Raw genomic sequence first — 14460 nt, forward strand, 5'->3', positions numbered from 1 at the left:
TGACTATTAGGGTGTCATTCAATTTAACAAGTATTTATTAAACAACTATTATATATGCAAGGCATTGTCCTGGAGACACATTTGTAAAAACTGAAATCTACTATCTAGGAGCTTATATTCTTTTTTTTTTTCTGTTTAACAAACTTTTATTTAACAAACATTTATCTCTAATTCATCCTTCCCACAAAAGCTAAAATGATATTTTTTAAACTCTTATCTTCTGTATTAGAATGTAGACTAAGTGGTGGTTATTTGTATACTAAGTATCAATTCTAATGCAAAAGAGCAATAAGAGCTTGGAAACTGGAGTTAAGTGACCTGCCCAAGGGCACACAGCTAAGAAGTGTCTGAGGTCATATGAACCTAGGACCTCCCATCTCCAGACCTAGCTTTCTATCCACTGAACCATCTAGCTGCCCCTACTTTTTTTTTTCCTGTTCCTCTCACTTTACTCTGTTAGGAGCTTATATTCTGTGGAGGGAGGGGCAAAGGGGAGGCATGACAATAAAATAAATACAAGGTAATTTGGAAAGAGAAAGCCCTAGTAGCAGCAGAGATCAAGAAAGATTGCAATTCTTAAGAAAGGTGAGCTCAAAAAATAGATAAAACAGGTTAGGATCAAGTGCACTGGTAGGAGGGATCATTTTTGGCAAAATGAAGGACTACCTAGTCATTACAAACTGGAGCAAAGAAGGAGAGATAAAGAGGGGTTTTGAGTTTTGCAATGTGAGAAAAGAGGGCGGGGCAATTTGGTAGCTCAACGATTGAGAGCCAGGCCTAGATGGGAAGTCCTGGATTCAAATTTGGTCTCAAACATGTCCTAGCTGTGTGACCCTGGGCAAGTCATTTAACCCCCACTGCCTAATCCTTACAGCTCTTCTGCCTTGGAACCAATACACAATATTGATTCTCAGACAGAAGGTAAGGATTTAAAAAAAGAGTGGAAGTTGTATAGGAAGAGACTATCTGGAATTGCTATTGTGAAATATGTATGATAGATTTACAAAAAAATAAAAGGACTGCTATGTAGCAGTGAGGGCCTCATTTGAGACACCATAGATTTGTGGTTAACACAGTAGGCATGGCTTTGTGACTTTCTTGATGTAGTTTAACAGAATATGAGTAGAAGAGGATGGGCATGATGGAGGCATGATTAGCAAGTGAAAAGAGGGGCAAGAGATTTAAGGTTAGATAATAGCATGTGGTGGAAATGTTTAGCTATAGGGTCAAGACTATGGAGGGAAGGAAGGAAAGTGGAGCGGACAAGATAGAATGGAAAAGGGAGGTGTATAGGGAACAGTTCTAACCACAAAGATTCAGAATAGACTTAGGGAGGGTGAGGGAGGAGAGACTGATATAGAGGAGGTTGTGCTCTGAGAAGGGAAATGCTCTAGTTTGATCTGCTTTCTCTCTCTGTCTCTGTCTCTGTCTCGTCTCTCTAGCTCTCTCTCTCACTTTAAAAATCAGAAAATGATGCTAATTATTACTGAGGTCTATCTAAGGTCAGCAGTAACCTTTTTTTTTTTAAACCTTTACCTTCCATCTTGGAATTAATCCTGTGGTTTGGTTCCAAGGCAGAAGAGTGGTAAGGGCTAGGCAATGGGGGTCAAGTGACTTGCCCAGGGTCAAACGGCTAGGAAGCATCTGAGGCCAAATTTGAACCTAGGACCTCCCGACTCTAAGCCTGGCTCTCAATCCACTGAGCCACCCAGATGGCCCCAAGCAATAACCTCTTTTTTTAAAATATTATTTCTTTATTTGGTCAATTTCAGACGTTATTCCTTGGTTACAAAAATCATATTCTATGCCTCCCTCCCCTCCCCCGCCCACTTCTCCCATAGCAGATGTGAAATTCCACTGGGTATTACCTGTGTCCTTGATCAGAACCTGTTTCCATGTTATTGGTGTTTGCATTAGGATGATAATTTAGAGTCTATATCCCCAATCATATCCCCCTAGACCCATGTAATCAAGCAGTTGTTTTTGTTTGATGTTTCTACTCCCACAGTGTTTCCTCTGAATGTGGATAGTGTTCTTTCTCATAGATCCCCCTGAGTTGTTCAGGATCACTGCGTTGCTACTAATGGAGAAGTCCATTACCTTCGATTGTACCACAGTGTATTAGTCTCTGTGTACAATGTTCTCCTGGTTCTGCTCCTTTTGCTCTGCATCAATTTCTGGAGGTCCTTCCAGTCTCCATGGAACTCCTCCACTTTATTATTCCTTTGAGCACAATAGCATTCCATCACCAACAGATACCACAATTTGTTCAGCCATTCCCCAATTGAAGGGCATCCCCTCGTTTTCCAATTTTTTTTTTGCCACCACAAAGAGCACAGCTATGAATATTCTTGTACAAGTCTTTTTCCTTATTATCTCTTTGGGGTACAAACCCAGCAGTGCTAAGGATGCATCAAAGGGCAGGCAGTCTTTTGTCGCCCTTTGGGCATAGTTCCAAATTGCCCTCCAGAATGGTTGGATCAATTCACAACTCCACCAGCAATGAATTAATGTCCCTACTTTGCCACATCCCCTCCAGCATTCATTACTTTCCATTGCTGTCATGTTAGCCAATCTGCCAAGCAATAACCTTTTAAAAATTTAATATTCTCTTTTGCTTTACATTTCCCAATCTATATCCTCAACACTTCTCTATCCATAGAATAATTTCTTATTGTTATGACTAAACAAAGAAAGAAGGTGAAAACAAACTAATGAATAAAGTGAGTTTGTGCCATTTGTTATGCCCATAATCTTCTACCAGAAGGGAAAGGGAGATGTGACTTTTCTACTTGAGGATAAGTTTGTTCATTATTATTGTAAAGCATTCAGATTTTTTTCTTCCCTTTACCTTGTTGTATATATTGTTTGCTTGGTTCTGCTTACTTCACTTTGCACCAATTCATTTAAGTGTTCCTGTGCTTCTCTAGTTATATTAATGTAATAATTTATTACATTTCTGAACCACAATTTGTTTAGTCCTTCCACAGTTAATGGATATTTATTTCGTTTCCAGTTCTTTGTTGTTATAAAAAGTGCTGCTATAAATATTTTGATGAATTACAGGACATTTCTTTTCATCTCTAATTTTCTTGGAGTACACAGTATTGGATACTTTTTTAGTGTTGAGAAACATCAATAAACATAAGGATTTCATTATGCAAGATGTACAAAAATAGAGGATTGTATATGACATTGTTAAACTATTATGTAGACATCTTAAACTCAACACATCCAAAATAAACTCACTCTCCCCTCAAATTTATCCTTCTTCCTAATTACCCTATTGATGTCATGAGCAGTAGGGTAATTAGGAGCACTCTCATTCACTCAGGTTCATAACTTAGGTGCATCTCTGACTCCGCTGTCTCCCACATATTTGTTGTCAAGTTCTATTGATTTACCCCTTCACATCTTTCATACTTATTTCCCCTTTCCTAATCCTGCCTTTGCTTTGGTGCAGAGCCTCATTATCTCATACCTGATCTATTGCAGTAACCTTCTGTTTGGTCTCCTTGCCTTATCTCTCCCTGCTCCACTCTAGTCATCACTCAATTACCAAAAACAATCTTCCTAAATATGTGGACCTGACCATGTCACATTTCTATTTCATAAAATTCATTTGCTCCCTGTTGCCTCCTCTATCAAATATAAAATCTTATTTGATATTTCATATAACCCCCTAACTAGATAACTGGAAACTAAATAACAATGCCATAGAAAAAAATATATAAACAATAGAAAATTGCAACAAAGTAGAAATTATGAAAATTTTAAAGCTTAATAAAATGGAAAATAATTTAAACTAGTAAACTGATAAATTTGGAAACTGAATTTTTAAAAAGCTATTTTGCTCAATTATATGCTAACAAAACTGATAATTTAGAGAAAATGAATGAATACTTAAAAGTTCAAAGTACCCAACTTAACATAAGAATAAATAGACTACTTAATTTAATCTGAAAAAGATATTGAACAAATCATAAATGAATACCCAAAGCAAAAAATTCCAAAACTCAGTGGATTTATAAATTAACTCTATTATAAACATTCAAAGAATTCCAAAGAAAAATAGACAAATTATTTAAAATAAGAAAAGAAGGCACTCTTCCACTTACTTTCTTTGATACAAATATGGTCTTGATATTTAGAGAGAGGAAACACAAAGTAGAGAAAGAAAAACATAGCCCAATATCCATAACAATCATTGATACAAAAATCTCATAAAATATTAGTAAATAAGGTATTTAACAGCATTATTGGAAAGTTTATACATCATATCCAGGTTGGATTTATACAAAAAATTCAGGGCTTTCCAAACTTAAGGAAGAATATAAATATGACAAATAATGTTAACATGAATAATAAAAACAGATGATTATATCAGTAGATACTGAAAAGACTTTTTGGTAAATATCCAACACCTATTTCTGTTAGAATCTTAGAAAGCACACAAAATTGTGGAAGTTTCCTTATTAAAGTAAATAGTATCTGACTAAAGTCAATAACAAACATTATATGTAGCAGAGAAATTTTAGAGGTTTTTCCAATAAGTTAGGGAGAAAGCCAAGGATATCCTTTATTGTAACCTCTATTTAACATAGTCCTAAAAATACTTGTTATAGCAGTAAGAGAAAGACTGAGAAAATATAGACAAAAAGGAAATAGTTATTACTTTCCGCAGATAATATGATGATTCAATTAGAAAACCCTGAAGAGTCACCAAAAATTAATTGAAACTATAAGTTTAGTAAAATTTAGATTATGAAATTAATATAAGTCATTAATATTCTGGGGCAGGTAGGTGGTTTAAAGGTTAATTTTAGTGTTGTGACCTAAACTGTATTAATTATTGGTCTCCATGGATATCCTAAATTAAAAAAAATTACACATGTCAGTCTGGATATTTATGGTGATTTAATTAATATAGTGGAAAGAAATTTAAGAAGAAGGGAGAAGGAAAGAGTGTAGGATTTCTCCCACCTGGCTTGTGCCAAGAGGAAGACCAGAGGCTCTAGGAAGGTAAGGTTTTGGAGAGTAAAAGAGGAAGGAATCAGCCTGAACTCCAAAAGGGCTCAGCCAAGATGCCTGAACCTAAATTAGCTCAAGGGCAAACTCACCACCAAAACCCAGACAAATAGCTTCCAAGATATTGGGACGCTTAGCATGCTGCCAGCCAGAGACTCCTTTCTGGGAAAAGAGGCCGAAGAGAGGAAGTGACATGCCCTATATAAATGGTTTTATGTCACTTTCCTGCATTTCATCTGTACCAATGTTAGCTTAGCTTTGACTTAGGACAGCCTAGGGGTCTGTCTGCTCTTTCTGCACATGTCTGTTGAAGGCCATCTTCTCAGATACTGTGAATTTTAAAACTATTCCACCCTAATCAGACCATTCTTTAGAAGATTTGATTTAGCTATTTCCTGATCAATAACAATAGAGATACTTGGAATAACAGAATCAGGTCTTGGAAACTCTACATTTCTCCTCCCTTCTTAGCTTAACAAGATTTGGAAGGTCTGTATCAAACTCAAGATTTGATTATCTAAGGAATGGCCTTCAACAGACATGTGCAGAAAAAAGGACAGACCTCTGGGCTGACCTAAGTCAAGCTAAGTCTTCATTGGTACAGATGAGACGCAAGAAAGTGATGTAAAACTGTCTATATAAGGCATGTCACTTCCTCTCTCTTCCTCTTTCCCTGGAGAACCGACTCTGGCTGGCAGCATGCTAGGTGTTCAGACATCTTCGGAGTGGTGGCAATTTTGTCTGGGTGTTGGCGGTGAGTTTTGTCCTTGACCTGATTCAGATTCATGCATCTCAGCTGAACCCCTTTTGGAGTTCAGGTTGATTCCTTCCTTCTTCACACTCCAAGTCCTTATTTTTTAGATCTTCTAATCTTCTCGCCCAGTACCAGCCAGGTGGGGGGAGAAATCCTTTACCCATTCCTTCTTCTTTCTTCTTAAATCTCCTCCACTATATCAATTAAATCACCATAAAATTTCCAGCTGAGTTTGGGTGTTTCATTAGGGTTTTATAAATAAAATCCTTGGCAACCAAATATAATTATTAAATTCAGTCTCAACCATAATTTTAACCCTTACAATACTTAATCCTTGAGTATGGGTAAAGACATTCCTGACCTTGTTAAACTAAGTAGGGTGGAGAAATGTAGAGTTCCCAAGACTTGATTCTTTTAGACCAAGTATCTCCATTGTTACTAATCAGGAAATAGCTAAATCAGATCTTCTAAAGTATGGTCTGAGTAGGGTGGAGTAGTTTTAAAATTCACAGTGGTCAAACAGATAGAGTACCAGGGCTGTAGTCAAAAAGACTCACCTTTCTGAATTCAGATCTGGCTTCAGATATTTACTAATGGTGTGATCCTGGGCAAGTCACTTGACCTAATTTGCCTCAGTTTCCTCATCTATAAAATAAACAGGAGAAAGAAAAAGCAAATAGTTTTAGTAGCTTTGCCAGGAAAATCCCAAATGAGGCGACAAAGAGTTGAATACAATGGAAAAACAACTAAGGAACAATATTGTCAACAAAACCAATAGTAGGGCTAGAAAGTGAAATTCCATTCAAAAAAATTATAGCATGCATTGATGTAAGTGCTGAGATCAGGGTCTTATCCAAAGAACTGATAGCTCAGGAAGTCTTCATGTTGAGTAAGCTTTATTATTTTTTATTTTTTAATTTTTATTTTATTTATTTTTTTTTAAACCCTTACCTTCCGTCTTGGAGTCAATACTGTGTATTGGCTCCAAGGCAGAAGAGTGGTAAGGGCTAGGCAATGGGGGTTAAGTGACTTGCCCAGGGTCACACAGCTGGGAAGTGTCTGAGGCCAGATTTGAACCTAGGACCTCCCGTCTCTAGGGCTAGCTCTCAATCCACTGAGCTACCCAGCTGCCCCTATTATTTTTTAGAAAAGAATGGAGGGATTCTTTAGTGATTTGGCCATGGTGATGGAAAAGGGCCCCAAGGGTTTTCAGGAATGCTTTTTCTCTTAATTGTCAGGGAAGGGATCAATTGTTTGGGCAGTTGCCGCCTTGCCATACCTAAGGAATTGATGTCACTCTGCCTGTGATTCACCTCATTTACCTAGTGGTGGTGTGAGGGTAAAAACTGCAATGCAAATGAGATGCTAATGATATTTTAAACACCTCAGAGTGACTTTTGACCAAATTTTGGCTAGATCTGTGGCAGGCTTCAAGGAGGGAAAGTTTCTAGTACACTATGCCTAAGTTGCCTAGCTGGTTGCAGTGTTCCTGCAGACATCCTCATAGGAACCTGTCAGTGTCTGTACACTAATCTATCTGCATGACAACCTACATCATTTTAACATATTTGTGAGTGTATCTACCAAATTATATCCAGTAACTATGAATCCAACTATAAAATTTTGCAGAAATGATACACGTAAATGATAATTGAGACAATATTAATAATTACTCATATAAAGTTTGAATCAATATAATAAAAGTGACAATACATCATAAGTTACTTAATTGGTATCCTATTGAACTACTATGGGATAATTTTATAGAGGTAGGAAAAAAAAACAAAATTAATACTGAGAAAAAAAGGTCAAAAATCTTAAGGATGATAATGAAAAAAAAAAGGAATAAGGAAGGGGAGCTTAAAAGTACCAGATCTCAAATTATGGTACAAAATAATTTGCTAAAATAATGTGTCACTTTTTTTAAAAGAGTGAAAAATATCAGGTATACAACATGCAGAAGCAAATATATTATCAGTGTTTTATATACTCATAGACCCCAATTACTGGAGTTAGGTCTCATTTGACAAATGCTATTGAGAAAACTAGAAAGCAGTTTGGCAAAAACAGGGTATAAAGACTGTAATAGATATAATTCTGAGGGTGTAATTGATTCTTTTATATGACTAATGGATCAAGGCTTCCCTACCATCCTCCCTCTTCCTCCTGTTCCTCCCTCTTCAGAAGCCTTTCAGCTTCCCCTCCCCCTTCTTCTTCCTCAGATCACTTAGTGTGAGCTATGAGATTTTAGAGAAAATAATCTTTTCTTTTCTTTTCTCAAGTAAGGGTTTATTTGGGGAAGACAGGTCAAGGATGGAGGATAAGATAAGAGGGGTATAGTATAGTGGTAGTCTCTCGGTGATCGAGTATGACTATTGTCTTTGTGCAGTTTCATCTACGGTGTACCCTCATGTGGCTTTGAAGTCCAAAGACTGAGGCGCAAAGTTTGTGGCACACGGGGCATGGGACTCCACTTGTTACGGGAGGTGCGGCTGTGGCCTAGTGTCGGCGTTCACGCACAGCGGCAAGACTGTAATGGTGAAAATTTCACCTTTTTAAGATTGTTGTAATATTGAACAATGGCCACCAAGGAATTTACTTATGAAATTCCTAAAATGAAACACTCAAGTCAGAATGGAGTTTATGGAGGTTTAATCACAATGGGAGTAGGGAAAAGGAGAGGGAGAGAAGGAGAGAGGAGAAAAGGGAAAGGGGCTACTCAACCTCTGACCAAGGCAGAGGGAGTTTTAGGCCCAAAGGGCCAAGGTGAAAAGAATCAGTCCTTAACTCACGTGACCGATCTGAAGGAAAGCTGTTTGCGGGAGTCCTCCCTGTCCAAGCTTCTAACACCAACTGGCGTCTCGCTCTCTCCACAGGAAGTGAGCGAATTCCAGAGGCTGTTCCCTACCTCACTTCCTGTGCCTCACAAGTGCCAATGGTTGGCTCTAGCTTGGCTTAGGACAGCCCAGGTGGGCAATTAGTTATTTCTGATTTGTCATTGACTAGCACATGCCCGTGTAGTGTGGGTGTGCACAATTTTTGGGTGCTATACCAAGATGGAGACTTTTAAAATTCACAAGACGTCTACGTCGTTCATTTTTAAAAGTGGCGGCAGCATGGTGAATGTGGATTCGTCAGCTGCTTCTGACAGAGGCAGCAAGTTCTAGTTCTAGTTGCTTTGGTGTAATGCCAGCCCACTTCAAGTTGGACTTTAGCTGATCCTTGAATCTTTTCTTTGGTCGGCCTTGTTTCCCGAGTCCAGCTGACAGTTCACCATAGAATACCTGTCTTAGTATTCGCTATGGGTCCATGCGAATGACGTGTCCAGACCATCGTAGCTAGGTTTTGAGGACCATGACTTCGATGCTGGTGGAGTTGGCTCTGTTGAGACTTCCTGATTGGTGATTTGGTTCTGCCATTGGATCTGCATGATTGACTGGAGAGAGCATTGGTGGAATTGCTCCAGCTGTTTCATGTGCTTCCAGTACAGTGCCCATGTCTCACAACCGTACAGGAGTGAGCTGAGGACCACTGCGTTATACACTTTGAGCTTTGTCGTAGTACTTACAACTCTGTGTTGGAGGACTTTGCAGAGCAGCTGCCCGAGTGCCTAGCTGGCCTTTTGGATCCTGGCATTAATCTTGTGGTCTAGGGACCCATCGTTGGCGATGGTGCTGCCCAGGTACTTGAAAATGTTGACTGCATGCCATCAATTGTAATGCACGGCTGGTTAGTTGGCCTCCCTGGTGCAGGTTGGAACAGCACCTCTGTTTTGCTGAGGCTGATAGTCAGGCCAAACAGTTTTGTTGCAGTAGAAAACCTGTCCACAATGGTTTGAAGATGATTTTCTTGGTGGGCCATGAGAGCACAGTCATCTGCAAAGAGAGCTTCCAGGATGAGTCTCTCTGTTGTCTTTGTTTTTGCAGTCAGGAGGCAGAGGTCGAATAGTGAGCCATCCAGTCGGTATTTGATGCAGACTCCCAAGTCTAGATCCATCACAGCATGTCGTAATACTTGGGTGAAAAATAGGTTGAATAGTACCGCAGCGAGGACACAGCCTTGTTTCACGACATTGGAGATGTTGAAGCTATCGGAAGTCTCTCCACCATATAGGACTTTCCCTGTCATGTTGACATGAAAAAGCTGGATCAGTTTGACGAATTTTGCTGGGCAACCGAGCTTGCTGAGGATCACCCACAATGTGTCCCTGTTCACTGTGTCGAATGCCTTTGTCAGGTCTATGAAGACAATGTAGAGACTCAGGTTCTTGGTCATTTCCAAACAAGAGTGGTAAGGGGTAGGCAATGGGGGTTAAGTGACTTGCCCAGGGTCACACAGCTGGGAAGTGTCTGAGGCCAGATTTTAACCTAGGACCTCCCATCTCTAGGCCTGACTCTCAATTCACTGAGCTACCCAGCTGCCCCCGTGGCGAGTGTTTTGTAGTTGTGTTCATATAGTTCCTGTGTTTGTCTCGGGAGATAGATTTCTATGTATTTTATTTTGTCTAAGGTGATTTTGAATGGGATTTCTCTTTCTAGTTTTTGCTGCTGAGCTGTGTTGGAGATATATAGAAATGCTGATGACTTATGTGGGTTTATTTTGTATCCTGCAACTTTGCTAAAGTTGTTGATTATTTCAATTAGCTTTTTGGTTGAATCTCTAGGATTCTTTAAGTAGACCATCATGTCATCTGCAAAGAGTGATAACTTGGTCTCCTCCTTGCCTATTTTGATGCCTTCAATTTCTTTTTCTTCTCTAATTGCTACTGCTAGTGTTTCTAGTACAATCTCAAATAGTAGAGGTGATAATGGGCATCCTTGTTTCACTCCAGATCTTATTGGGAATGATCTAGTTTATCCCCATTGCAGATGATATTAGCTGATGGTTTTAGATATATACTGTTTATTATTTTTAGGAATGACCCTTCTATTCCTATGCTTTCTAGTGTTTTTAATAAGAATGGGTGTTGTATTTTATCAACGGCTTTTTCTGCATCTATTGAGATAAGCATGTGGTTCTTGTTGGTTTGCTTGTTGATATGGTCAATTATGTGGATGGTTTTCTTAATATTGAACCAGCTCTGCATCCCTGGTATAAATCCTACCTGATCATGGTGGATGATCCTTCTGATCACTTGCTGGAGTCTTTTTGCTAGTATCCTATTTAAGATTTTTGCATCTATATTCATTAGGGAGATTGGTCTATAGTTTTCTTTCTCTGTTTTTGACCTGCCTGGTTTTGGAATCAGTACCATGTTTGTGTCGTAAAAGGAGTTTGGTAGAACTCCCTCTTTGCTTATTATGTCAAATAGTTTGTATAGTATTGGGGTTAACTGTTCTCTAAATGTTTGATAGAATTCACTGGTGAATCCATCAGGCCCTGGGGATTTTTTCTTAGGCAGTTCCTTGATGGCTTGTTGGATTTCATTTTCTGATATGGGATTATTTAAGAATTCTATTTCTTCTTCTGTTAGTCTAGGCAGTTTGTATTTTTGTATATATTCATCCATATCACCTAAATTGGTGAATTTATTGCCATATAATTGGGCAAAGTAATTTTTGATGATTGCCTTAATTTCGTCTTCTTTGGAGGTGATGTCCCCCTTTTCATCTTTGATGCTGTTAATTTGCTTTTCTTCTTTCCTTTTTTTAATTAGATTGACCAGTACTTTGTCTATTTTGTTTGTTTTTTCAAAGTACCAGCTTCTTGTCTTATTTATTAAATCAATAGTTCTATCACTTTCAATTTTATTAATTTCTCCCTTAATTTTTAGGATTTCCAGTTTGGTTTTCTGCTGGGGGTTTTTAATTTGATCGCTTTCCAGTTTTTTATTTGCATTTCCAATTGATTGATCTCTGCTCTCCCTAGTTTGTTAATATATGCACTCAGGGATATGAATTTACCTCTGATTACAGCTTTGGCTGCATCCCAAATGGTTTGAAAGGATGTCTCACCATTGTCATTTTCCTCGGTGAAATTATTAATTGTTTCTATGATTTCTTCTCTAACTAAATGATTTTGGAGAATCATATTGTTTAATTTCCAATTAGTTTTTGATTTGGTTTTCCATGTACCATTACTGATCAATATTTTTATTGCCTTGTGATCTGAAAAGGCTGAATTTATTATTTCTGCTTTTCTGCATTTGTGTGCCATGTTTCTGTGACCTAATGTATGGTCAATCTTTGTGAATGTGCCATGTGGTGCTGAGAAGAAGGTGTATTCCTTTTTATCCCTATTTATTTTTCTCCATATGTCTATTAATTCTAATTTTTCTAAGATTTCATTCACTTCTTTTACCTCTTTCTTATTTATTTTTTTATTTGATTTATCTAAATTTGATAATGGTTGGTTTAAGTCTCCCACTAATATGGTTTTACTGTCTATTTCTTCCTTCAATTCTCCTAGTTTCTCCATTAGAAATTTGGGTGCTATATTATTTGGTGCATACATGTTGATTAATGATATTTCCTCATTGTCTAAAGTCCCTTTTAACAAAATATAATTACCTTCCCTATCCCTGTTGATCAGGTCTATTTTTGCTTTGGCTTTATCAGATATCATGATTGCCACTCCTACCTTCTTTCTGTCAGTTGAGGCCCAGAAGGTCTTACTCCATCCTTTAATTCTGACCTTGTGGGTGTCTACCCGCCTCATGTGTGTTTCTTGAAGACAACATATGGTAGGGTTTTGGATTCTAATCCATTCTGCTATTCGTCTATATTTTATGGGTGAGTTCATCCCATTCACGTTCAAAGTTATGATTGTCATTTGTGGACTCCCTGGCATTTTGATATCCTTCCCTAATTCTAACCTTTTCTTCTTCGGCTCTACTTTTTAGTCCAGTGATTTACTTTGAATCAGTCCCCCTTGTCCCCTCCCTTGATGTTTCCCTTTTTAGTCCCTCCCTTTTAGTTCCCAAGACTTGATTCTTTTAGACCAAGTATCTCCATTGTTACTAATCAGGAAGTAGCTAAATCAGATCTTCTAAAGTATGGTCTGAGTTGGGTGGAATAGTTTTAAAATTCACAATCACATAGTTCAATGGGGATGTGATTAGGGATATAGACTCTAAATGATCACCCTAGTGCAAACATCAACAATATGGAAATAGGTTTTGATCAAAGTCACATAGAAAAAAAGAATTTGGATTCTATACCAGTTGGTGTACGTATATTTACTATTTATATTACTTAATAGTCTATGGTAAATTTTAAGATGTTGTAGTTTCCTAGCTCAATTAGATCTATTTTTGCTTTCTTTGAGATCGTAATTGCTACCTTTTTTACTTCAGCTAAAGCATAAACGGTTCTGCTCCAGCCTCTTATTTTAACTATCTTTGTTTCAAGTTTGTTTCTTGTAAACAACATATTGTTGAATTCTGTCCAGTCTGCTATCCTCTTTAGTTTTATCACATTTTATTATACTCAGTTATGAATACTAACTGCATATTTCCTCTCCATCTTATTTTCTTCTATTTATCCTTCTCTTTTTACTCTGTCCTTCCTCAAAAATCTACTTTTTTTCTTTTTTAAAACCTTTACCTTCTGTCTTATAATCAAAACTGTGCATTAATTCTAAGGCAAAATATTGGTTCCAAGGAAGAAGAGTGTTAAGAGCTAGGCAATGGGGGTTAAGTGACTTGCCCAGGGTCACATAGCTAGGAAGGGTCTGAGGCCAGGTTTGATCACAGGACTTCCCATCTCCAGGCCTGGCTGTCGATCCAGTGAGCCACCCAGATGCCCAGTATTTTTCTTCTTTTTTTATTAATCTCTCATATTTATCAAACTAGTCTACTTCTGTTCGATAAGATAGATTGTGTCTATGTGTGTGTGTTCTTCCTTCTTTGGACTAATTCAGATCAGAATGAGTTCCAAGTGTTCCTTTCCCACCTTCCCTCTTTCTGTAGAAGATCTTCTTTACTTCTTTTATGTCAGATAATTTTCCCTATTCTTTTCTACATTTCCCCTTCTCCTAGTGCAGTGATGGTGAACCTTTTAGAGACTTAGTGCTGTGCCCTGGCTGGTAGAGACCCCACGTGCTCTGTGTGCCCCCACTCTCCCCTCACCTTATCTTGGACCGGGGAGTGTAAAGATAATTTTAGTGTTTTGACTTAAATCTAAGTAATTGGTCACTAGGGATGATTCCCAAATAATAAAATACCCAAGTCACCTGGGAATTATGGAGATTTTAATTAATAAGAGAGAAGGAAGAGAGAGAGAGAGAGAGAGAGAGAGAGAGAGAGAGAGAGAGAGAGAGAGAGAGAGAGAGAGAGAGAGAGAGAGAGAGAATGACTATATTAATTTAAACTGCAGTAGTTAAAGGCCTTGGCCAAAGTGGTCTTCCTGAGTCTAAAGGAAAGGGAGTCTTATTACTTATCATGAGACCATCTCCAAGGAAGCTCTAGTCCTCCACTGAACTCAATTTCCTGAACTGAGTTCCGAAATAAATTCCACTCCAAACTGAATTGCCTGAACTGACTTTTTAGCCTCCGTTTAAAGAGAATTTTCTCTTATGTCACCTCCCCTAAATTTTTACGCCTACCAATCAGTGTAGACACTTTTTCCAGGACCGCCCATTCTTCAGTTCTCACAACTCTCTAGTTCTCACCTTCTCTGGTTAGATTATATCTTTTGAGTACTTCACACTTCTTTGTTAAGCTTGACTTTTGTGAGTTA

The 14460-nt window shown here is 38.1% G+C and overlaps 1 protein-coding gene across 1 annotated transcript in view; it reads left to right on the forward strand.

Annotated features, from left to right (window-relative positions):
* Window positions 1-14460, forward strand: part of LOC100028279 (L-lactate dehydrogenase A chain-like) — a 37781-nt gene that overhangs the window by 18962 nt on the left and 4359 nt on the right. The gene's annotated exons all lie outside the window — the stretch shown is intronic.

Source organism: Monodelphis domestica, chromosome 6 (genome assembly GCF_027887165.1).
Source record: "Monodelphis domestica isolate mMonDom1 chromosome 6, mMonDom1.pri, whole genome shotgun sequence".
NCBI classification, from domain to species: domain Eukaryota; kingdom Metazoa; phylum Chordata; class Mammalia; order Didelphimorphia; family Didelphidae; genus Monodelphis; species Monodelphis domestica.